The sequence below is a fragment of the Pinus tabuliformis genome, chromosome 6 (genome assembly GCF_031772625.1).
Source record: "Pinus tabuliformis cultivar Carrire ecotype Pingquan chromosome 6, CPIR1, whole genome shotgun sequence".
NCBI classification, from domain to species: Eukaryota; Viridiplantae; Streptophyta; class Pinopsida; order Pinales; family Pinaceae; genus Pinus; species Pinus tabuliformis.
Genome location: NC_142292.1, coordinates 1,750,246,026 through 1,750,256,975, shown reverse-complemented (window position 1 = coordinate 1,750,256,975; position 10,950 = coordinate 1,750,246,026). Strand labels below are relative to the sequence as shown.

The window sequence follows — 10,950 nt, the reverse complement described above, 5'->3', positions numbered from 1 at the left end:
TGCTTTTGCACAATTCCTAAGCTGAGTGCCTCTGATTGCCTCCCACGCTCTACGCAATTTCACAACTGAAGACAAGCTGGCAGCTAGGTCTACACAATTCCCGAGCCAAAGTCTAGTGTCTCAATGTTCTGCGTAATTTCTCTGAGCAGGGATATCTGCCAAACTTCTCTGATCATTTCTGGAGAGCAGGGTTGACTGCCAGGCTACTCTACGTAGTTTTTGAGAGGAAGGCTAGTTTCCCTCTAGGATTGCGCAGTTTTCCAAGACAACACAAGAACCAGATGTGAACCAAGTCACAGGGTCAGCTTGTGGTCGGAAAACAAGACAAGTTAGGAAACAAAAGCTATCAAGTGAAAGATAACTTCAAACAAAACACAAGTACCTGAGAAGTGCAAGACATGCTGCTAGGATTTTGAGGAGGGAGGTTCCAAAACGAAGCGAAGTAAAATTTTTGGAGGGTGGTTGTAGCTGCTACAACAATTTTCTTATAATGAGGTTTGCCATTATACATTAATTTCTTGCTTGGAATTTACTTATTAGGCTCCACTATGGCTCACATTCACTTTTAATGTACTGAAAACTACAAAGTTTTCTCTCATCTCAAATGCAATTCAATACTTTACCCTGATGTTTCCATACCATTCACACACTTTGAATGATACACTTGTACAAAAGGTCATAGATTAAAAAAAGCATTTTAATTTTCTTTCAAGTTACTTATATATTTTTCCTTGGGCAGATTCTTACTGGACCTCTTGTGAACAAAGGGCTAAAGGGTTGATTGAGGAAATTTTTAGAGGCAAGAGCGTTGGTGTGATAATGATTAATTTTTTTTTTTAACAAGATTGGGTAGTTGTTATATTACCAAAAAAGGACATGGAGCAAACTCCTATTACATTCTGCTATATTGAGATAATAGCCTAAGCAGTGAGATGAGAACGCAGTCCCATCTCTTGTGCTTGGCTTCAAAACTTCATATTTTCTTTTAACTATTCTAGAATACTGCTTGATAAATTGACCTGCTAAGAAAGCATATTTACATAACATAAATTCTCTGGAATTTATGGCTTATATACTGAATATTCCGGGGCTGCTTAACTACTGTTATTGTTGTTGACTGAATTCTCTCCTTCGCTACTTGTAGTTTTGCTTTTGTAGTAGTCCACTGCTTCTTCCAGATGCTTGCACTTAGCTTTCAGTGCCATGATCTCCTCGTTGTGCACTGACATATTTCTCTTCTGAAAGCTATATTCCATCCTCATTTCATTTCTTAGATCTTTGAGAGATTGTTGTAGCCAATGTATCATGACCTTGTTTCCTTTGCATGCTGGGCATGAGTCGTTCCTAGCTGCCTTTTCAATGGGATTGAACTCCATTTGATTTTTTCTTCTCTTACTTTGCTGCTACTGCTAGCACTTCTTTGGTCCTGTGATGCACTTATTTGTTGATTGCTGTCTAGATTTTTGTGTAGAGCTATTCCCACCAAGCTTATGCAGCTGAGAGGGAGACTGCGGATTTGAAGGGGCTGGTGATAATCAACAAAGAATGTGGCAAGCTGCTGTAGATGTTGCGTGGTGCTTTGAAGTTTGGTAGTGAATGGAGGGTTGGAACTAAAAAGAGCCTGTGAATTTGGAGAGAATGGAGGGTATAGCATGCTGCAGGGGAGACTGTAAGGCAGCTTGAGGAATGAGAGAGAGCAGAATGCTAGATAATCGATATGGGAGTAATGAGGGGATGATGTAAGATAGAGAGCCAAAGAGCATAGAGCTAGATAGGTAGAGAGCTGGTGATCAGAGACAGGTTGGCAAGGAACAAAGGGCGGAGAGCCTGATAGGTAGAGTGTTAGAAGAACTGAGAGCTGAGCACTCCTAATGGTCCGCGGGGTAGTCTGTGAAGAGGAGAAGATAGGTAATGCACAGAGAGCAGCTGCACCTGTTGTCTAGAGAGTGGCTGCGCTGAGAGAGTGCTGGGCTCAAAGGATTATAGTGAAAAGACAAGGGCTAGTCACAGGGCTTGGGAAATTTGAAGCTTCAATGCAAGGACTACAAATCACATTTCACTCACCGATAAGCTCTCTAATAATAAATTTCATATGCTCTGTTGTCTTACCTCTATTCTTATAGTTGGGTCAATCAGCCCATGCAATGAATTTGGGAGCTGCCATTTGAGTGCACTTCTCCTCATTGTCTCGATATTCTCCTGAGCTGTGATTTGTTTGCTCATGAACCTTGTGACTTAGATTGCTTTCTCTGATAGTGATCATTTGCATATCCTTGTTTCCATGCTTTTTCCTCTGCCTACCCATGCTTTTCTAAGATTCCTTTGGGCTCTGTGTTTTTTGATTTGCTACATTTTTTGTTTTTTTATTTTCTCCCTGATTTAACATGATTTTTCCCTCTATTTTCCAAAACTTTAATCTTATCATATTCATTTTGATCTTATGGCACACAACGGTAATATTCTTCTTTGTTCTCCCGAACTCTTCCTTCATTTTTCTCCACTGCTTGATCTGCATAGTGATCCGCCTGCTCATTGTGAAGTCTCAGTATATGTTTGAAGGTTACATTGCTAGAGTCTTCTAAATTCCTTCTGATTCTTTTGATGATCCTACTCATGAACTTGTTGCTTGGGCTTTTGTTTCGGACTATTTCCTCAATTATGATGGTTGAATCTCCCAAGATTATTGGATTGTGGATTCCTATTTTTTTAATTATTTTTGTCCCCATTAGCAGGCTATAAGCTTCAGCCTTATTATTTGAGATTTGTCCCAATCCCCATTCATATGTGACAATTTTTTCCCACTTGGGTCAAAAATTATTCCCCTTGCTCCTGCCTTTCTAGGATTATTCTTGGAGGCTCCGTCAAATTGCATACAATATCTTTTTTGAAGTCTTTTCCAACTTTCGATTTCCTCTTCAGTGATTCTTAGTTTCCAATTTTTTCCTGAGCTTTCTTTTCTCTATCCTTTTTTACCATTGTTTTTTATGATGGCTTTACTGAGCCAGTCTCTTTCTTCTTGTTAGAGAATACTATAATCCGTTGGAGCAGTTCCTTTTTCATTGAGGATTTCTGAAGTTAGTTGCCATGTTTTTGATAAAGTTTCCCCAATTCTAGGATTTTGGTTTTTGAAGATGCACTTATTCCGAGTCAGCCAAATTTGCCAACATAGGACTGTTGGGATGGATTTCCATATTCTTATAATAGTCACTTTCTTCTTTGTTGCATATGGGTAGGCTTTCTCTAGAGTGTTGAGGAATTCCGGCAATGGTTTCCCAGAGTCTATATTCACTTCCAGCCAGCTCAATAGCTGCTCCCAACATTCTCTTTAGAATTTACAATCCTGAAATAAATGTTGAATGATTTCTTCAGCCTTCTGGCATAATGGGCATCTTGATGGCCCTTGGATGCCTCTTTTTTTAATATTTTCACTAGTTAGGATCTTTCCTTTTAATAGAGTCCAAATGAAAATTTTTATCTTCGGAAAACTTTTAGATTTCCATGCTATTTTCCATGATTCCCAATCTTGCTGATTGGTTTGATCTTGGAGAATTTTATATCTAGTTTTGACTGTATATTGCCCATTACATGGGTCCCAAGGGTAATTATCTTCCTCATCAAGATGAATTGGTGCTGCCCCCTTTAAATGCTACTTTATTTTGCTCCATTGTCCTTCCAGATTTGTTGGTATTGCTGGCCTTTTCCATTCCTGCCATTCCTTCTAATTCCACAGGGAGATTGAGCGTAATGTATTAAAGCCTTTCCCTCTCATCCACTCTTGTATGCAAGCCATTTCTAGTTGATCCTATAATGGGTCTTTTCCCATGATTCTGTCCTCCCAAATTGATGTTTTTTGACAATTTTCTGGAGTTTTGGAAATGTGATTGCTCATTATAGGAATGACACTTTTGACTAGCTTCCATACTTGGGTGCTTTGTCTTATTGGGATATTTCCATTCAGCAGTTTCTCCTTGGAACCATTTAGTTATTTTTTTATGAAGGATTTTTTCCACCATCTGTCTTTACCTGTTATGAGTCTCCAAACTATTTTCATTCCTAGGGATGCATTCATGAGCCCAAGTAACTGAATGGATAGGCTTCCTTGTTCATATGGAAGCACTACTTGTTCCCACCTAACCAAACTGATTTTTTTATTTTTCTGCTTCGCACACTGTCATAGAAAGCTTCTTAGAATTAATTCCATCTATTTGTGGGTGCCTGCTGGTGCCATGATTAGTGCATATTGATAGATTGGTAACGCAGCAAGGAGAGCCTTAATTAGTATCACCCTTCCGGACATATTTAGCCACATCATTCCCCAATTCTTTATTCTGTCTTGCATTTTTCCAATTTTTTTTGTCCATATTTCTGACTTCATGCTCTCTCTCGATATTGGTAGTCCCAGATAAAGGAAGTGATTCTAGCTTTCCTGTGCTGGGATTTCCATGATTTGTGAAATTCTTTGCATGGTTCTAGGTGGAATATTCCACCCATAGATCTTGAATTTTGTATTATTCAATAGCTCACCTAACACCTGTAGAAATGCATCCAGTGTTTTTTTGAATCTTCTTGCTATTATTGTTGATGCTCCTCCAAACAAAAGTGTATCATCTACAAACAAGGAATGGTTTATGGTTTTTATTCCTTTTGTTATTCTCAGTCCTGTGATAGTTCTTTCTTTCCTCTAAGTTTCCAATGCTCTACTTAGAGTTTCTGCCATTATTATGTAGAGAAATGGGGATAGAGAGTGGCCTTACCTGAGGCCTCTTTTGCTTTGAAAAAATTCACTGGGTCTTCCATTGATGAGGGGGGCGATCCAGGGAGTGGAGATGCATTCTTGTATCACTTATATTATTTCTTTTGAGAATCCCAGTTTCTGGAGTATAGCCATTAGATATGGGTGGCTGACTCTATCGAAAGCATTTGCCATATCTCGTTTGATTATCATACCTTTTTCTTGCTTTAGAATACTGGAGTGGACAACTTCCTGAACTATTATGACATTGTCAATGATTTGTCTGTTTGGGACAAACCCTCCTTGATTTTCTGAGATAATTAGATGCAGCACTTTCTTGATTCTATTTGCCACTATTTTTGTTATTATCTTGTAGGAGGAGTTGCACAGAGAAATGGGTCAAAACCTATTGAAGGTGGAGGGGTTTGCTTCCTTTGGGACCAAAGCAAGATAGGAAGATCTTGTGTGGCTTCCCATTTTTTTTTTAAACATTCTTTTCCATTCTTAAAAAATCCTTTCTGATTGTATGCCAATGATTTCTATAGAAAGCTATTGTAAATCTGTCTGGCCCAGGCACTTTATCCAGATGCAGACTCCAAATGGCCTCCACAATTTCTTCTTCTGTGAGATCCTTGCACATATCTTTGTTTTGTTCTTTTTTGATTTTCCTTTTTGTATGCTGCAAGATTTCTTCATATTCAGCCGTTTCTTCTGTTGCTGACAGTAAGTTTTTGAAGTGCTTGTAAGCTGCTTTTTTTATTTCTTCTGCTCCTTTGACTTCTTGATTTTCCACTTGTATTTTTTCTATCTGGTTTCTAGCTCTTCTAATTTTCATATTGTTGTGAAAAAATGGCATATTCTTGTCCCCTACCTTGAGCCAGAGGCTTTTGGATTTCATTCTAGCCTCTTCCTCTTCTTTCATGTTTTCGCTGTATATCTCCCAGAATATTTCTTTCTCTTTTAGGTAGTCTTGCTTGATTTATTCTTTACATTCTTTTGCAGCCTGCATGCTGTCTATTTTCTGTTGTATCTCTTTTTTTCTTTTCTTTTTTCATTTCATTTAATCTTGCCCATTCCTTTAGCTTAGATCTTACATTTTTTAATTTTGTCTCCCATATGTACTGTGGTGAGCCTGATATTCTTGGTTCCCATGCTACTTTAACTAATTCACTGATTTTTGTGCTACTTTCCTAGATTGAGTTGTAGCTGAACGAGAGTGGGCCTTGGTTTTCCATTTTTCCCAATGCTATTACAACCCGTTTATGATCAGAAGCTATAGTGTGAATGATTTTTGATTTGATAGAGTTGTACATTGCTACTATGTTTTCTTGGATCAAAATTCTATCCAATCTTTCTTTTATGTTACTTTTACCCACTATCTTGTTATTCCAGGTATATTTTCCATTATTTGGAGGAATATCCAGAAGGTTGTGCTATTCCATTATTTCTTCTAAAGAATCCCTAGATGGATCCACTTGATAGTTTCCTCCAAACTTTTCCTCTATACTTCTAACCAGATTTAAATCTCCTCCTAGAATTATTTTCCCAGCTTGTGTTTCTTGTAATAATTCCTTCATTGTTGCCCAACACTGTTCTTTCTCCTTATAGTGATTGGGGGCATATATATTTATCACCCTGTATTTATCTTTTGTGCTGATCCTCCTTAGATCAATTAAAATCCAGTGCTACCCTTTTTTTTTCCCATTAATTCCCATATTCCTTTTTTCCAGATTGTGCATATTCGTCCTAATGCTCCTATTGCCTGAATTGCTTCCCCTTCATATTGCCTGAACTTTTTTTTTTAAGATTTTCCGATTCTTGATTGTTTACTTTTGTCTCCTGGAACATGAGGATATCTAGGTTTTCTTTTGTCAGAATATCTCTTGTTGCATTTTCCTTAAAAGTTGTCCCCATTCCTTTAGAATTCCAGGAGACTATTATCATTATTTACTTGTTGGGTGGTGCATGGTTCCTTTGAACTTATGCTGGCTTTTCTCTATATTTCCTGTGCTTTTCCCTAGGTAAGTATCCATAGGTTGTTGTGTTCCTAGAGCCATTTCTTTTGCTGTTGCTTCATCCCTTATTTCTTTATTTGTCTTTCTTCTAATTTTTTTTTTTATTTTCTGCATTTGGGAAGGCTTCTTTTGCTTGTGTGCTGTTTAATATCATGTCTACTGAAGGAGGAGGAGAGAGGTGAGTTGAACCTATGGGGGAAAGAGGGGACTGCAGGGGGTTAGGGGAGAGAGGGGTTCTACATCTAGATATAGATCTGGGTCCAGGGGACGGGGATCTGAAGGGAGCAGTGGATCAAAGGGGTTGTGGCTGGTTAAGACTGCTTTTGACGAAGGGTGAGCTTCAACAGATGATGAGGGTTGAGAGGAGGGCTGGACTAGTTGCTTGTTAGCTGTCTTTTTTCCTTTGACCTGCTACCATTTATTTTCCAGATCCTCGACCTTTTCACTTTCATTTTCCTTGTTTTTTGTACATCTATTTGGAAAATGACCGTATTCATGACATACCTTGCATTTGAAGGGGATTTTCTCATAGTCCAGCTGTTGTATGTGCATCCACTGATCCACTTTTATTTTGATAGCTTCTAGGATACCTTTCGCTAGATCCACTTCCACGCAGATTCAGGCACATGCATGCATGTTTTCTTTAGGCTTGCATCTGTCTTTGTATTTCCCAACTACGTTTCCTATGGCTTTAACTAAATCATATCCCATCTAGTGAAGGGGAAGATATGACAATCTTACCCATACTTGTACAGCATTTGGAACATCCATTTCTGGATCAAAGTCTGGTGTCCATCTATTCAGATACAATCCCCTTGTATCCATTAAATACAGACCATTCCTGAATACTAGATCACGGTCCTCTTTGGTTTCAAAATGGGAGGTGTAATAACCATTACCACAGAACTTGATTGAGATCTTCCCATTTACTGATGCAGCCCAGTTTCTTTCTACCCACTTTTGTATAGTCTTAGGTGATGGCTACAACCCAATAAATTGCCTTACTAATCCTCGTTCTACCAGGGAGAGTGCTACTTTTCTAGGGAGTGCTGGAGGAAGAGATATTTCTGGTATTTCTTCCATTCTTTTAACAAACTTTGAAACTGAAGGTTGGTTCTTTCTGTTACTTCTATTTCTTGCTGGTGATCTGAATGATGTTCTTCATCCTCTGATGGATCCATCATGCTCAAGCCTCAGCACCAAAAGGTCACTGAGGGCCAATACGAACTAAGGAGTATCTGCCTGCTGAATGCTAAAGCTGTGATCTCGCCTTCCAATGCTTGTCGAGATATCCTCAGCAGCAGGGGCCACTGAGGTGTAGTAGTTGCTGCTTCACACTAGGAGCTGCAGTAGCAGCTAGGGCTGCATGCGATCCTCATCAGCTACTCTCCATTCCATCTCTTTATGTGATAATGATTATACTTGTTTACTTTGGGACAATATATTTTAGGATATACCTTTCCATTGGATGAGGATGGAGTGTGTCAGCTTCCCCTCAAGTTACTATTTTTGTTTGTTATGAATCTTGAATGGCTTTCATTTTCCCATGATAAAAGAGAATGCTGCATTAAGAAAAATTGTGGATCATCCCACCAGTGATGTAATTGTGAGATTAAGGATAGGTGATGGAAAAGAAGACTTGTTTAACTACCATGAAGAAAAATTAGTAAAACAAAACAAATATTTTGCGAAGAATCTTTCAGATGACTAGCCCATATGACAATTTCTAAAATTACGTAGAACTTTGCTGCTGCGAATCTAAATATAATCATCATTTGAACATTTTAAGGATTTTTTATATGGACAACATCCTAGTGATAAGTTTATGGTTACATGTAAAAATGACTCTTGGCATTTTGAAAGCAACCACCAAACATGGTACTGATTGAATAATTTCAAAATGTGTTCAATATTTAGAGACAGTTCCCTTAGAAGAATATGAATAGAAAGAAATTATAAAAGCCCTTCCATAGCTAGGTTTAGAAGTCATTCCCATCGTTTCTAGACTTCAATTAGTTGACTTAGAAGTGGTAAGAAATGTGTTTCTCTCTACCACACATGCTCAAATTCAAGTTGACATAAAGCATTCTCATTTACATGCTTCTCCGGATGAACTCAAATCTTCTGCACAAGAGTAGTGAGAGTATATGATTGTTGAATATGATGATGTGCCTCTACATAGAATAGATGACAATGCAAAGTATGAAGTAAAAAAACATCTATGAGAGTTGTTTGCCATTTTTGAAAGTAAAATGCATCTTTGTTATCTCATACAAAAGATGTCCTATAAGACCACCAAAATCACATTCTAAGATTTTTGGCTAACTTCTTATGGTTGTGTCATATTTTACCTAAGATGGATCCTTTAACTGAATTTGTCAGCAAGTGGATAAAAGCTTCAAATATATTTATTTACAAAATGAAGGAGATAACATTCAGTTCATGCCTCTGGGAAAAAAATTGAACTTTATTGAAGTTACAAGAAAGGTTTTGGAGGTAGTTGGGTATGAAAATGTAACCCTTTCTTCTCCAAGCCAAACACATTCATTGAAACTTTGGCTACCATTTATAAGGGAGACAAAGCCACAACTTGACCTACAATTGTTTTATGATAAAATGCCTTACCAAATGGATAATGATCTCTGTCAAAGCATAGAATATGTGCTCATTTCCCTGGTTCTGGCATTGCCTTCTAGCGATCAAGTTGAGAATTTAGGTGAACAGCTTAAAACAGAGCAAGAAATATGCCTAGATTTAAGTGAAGCTTTTGGAGTGTGGTGTTATATATACAAAGCAAAAAAAAGGACACCATCTTTGGGTTTGATCGGTGTTAATACCAACAATACCTCTACCACTAACAATGTTTGCCATTAATATAATTAGCTTCAAACATAGCAAGCAAGACATCCATATTTAAGTGAAGCTTTTGAATTGTGGTGTTATAGATGCAAGGCAACAAAGAGGAGATGGCTTGTATTCACTGACAGAAATTTGGGGCACTCATTACATGATTCAAGATGGTTAAATAAAGGACCATATAATACTATGTACAATTCACCTTAAATTGATGAATTCACAGAGAAAGGAAGCCAATCAATTAAACTAGATGGAGGATTGAGATCATAGTAAAAGGAATCATTAAATCACTGGAATTTCACGTAAGGTTTAGAGAAAACTACACCATACATTCGAATTAACCTACGAAGTTGAAGGAAAGAATTCATTTGTTTTTAGAATAGAAAATCAATCCCCATCTGGGCATTCCAAAACAAAGTTGCTTCTTGGGCATGTATCTCTACTATTCATTAAATGGACTTGGTAGAATAGTGGAGTATCCCAGTGGCAGAGGTAGGTCTAGTTACTTTCCTAGAACCCTAGGTTTGTGATACTTACTACAGTGAACACTGGAGGGTTTTTTGTAATATTAATCCAGTTGGTAGTAAGTAATCTAGCTTGGGGAAGGTTTGAATTATTCCTATTCCAAATTTGGAGGGGGCATGAAAACCACCTTGGAGATCCAGTTTTTTTAAATTTTCCTTTTCTACTTGAGTTTGATGTCAAATATTATTTTTGTTTTTTGTTTCTTTAAGTGTTATATACACACACAACTACAAGCACATTCCCCCCACCTAAGCTATAGCGAAGCTTGCTTCTCTTAGCAAAACGAAGACAACTGATATTCATTACATATAAAGGAATCTAATTTAGCAACACGACATGATCATGTTTGCATCTATTACACACCTACTGCAAAATAGGAAATAAACAATCTATTGTTTCCTCCAACTCACCAATAGGAACTTAAATCAACTCGTGCCTAATATGATGCATTTAACAATACTTACCTATTGCATATAGATAATATAAATAACATCAAGTATAGGTTGATCCTAAAGCTTAAAAGCATTCTTTCACTTTTATCCAACAACCCTATCCACAACATCATTATGTTCTACAATTGCAATGCAAGGTTCAATAAAAAAATTTAAAGGATTTTTGTAAACCTCTTCCATCATTTGCTTTGTATCACCCTCAATTTCCACAAGACACCACCTTATAGGACATTCTACAAACTTCAGAGTTTCTCACCTATTACAAAAATATTTCCTTACTTTAAAGTTTAGATTTGGTGGACTCTTATCATTGGTTCACAAGTTACAACCCACTTTAGCATCATTCATCACCCTAAGCTTCCCTTCAAGA

The 10,950-nt window shown here is 37.5% G+C and overlaps 1 pseudogene; it reads left to right on the top strand.

Moving 5' to 3' along the window:
* The first annotated feature begins 8,293 nt into the window (after positions 1–8,293).
* Positions 8,294–9,621, top strand: LOC149265919 (BTB/POZ domain-containing protein At3g05675-like; annotated as a pseudogene).
* Positions 9,622–10,950: the final 1,329 nt, after the last annotated feature.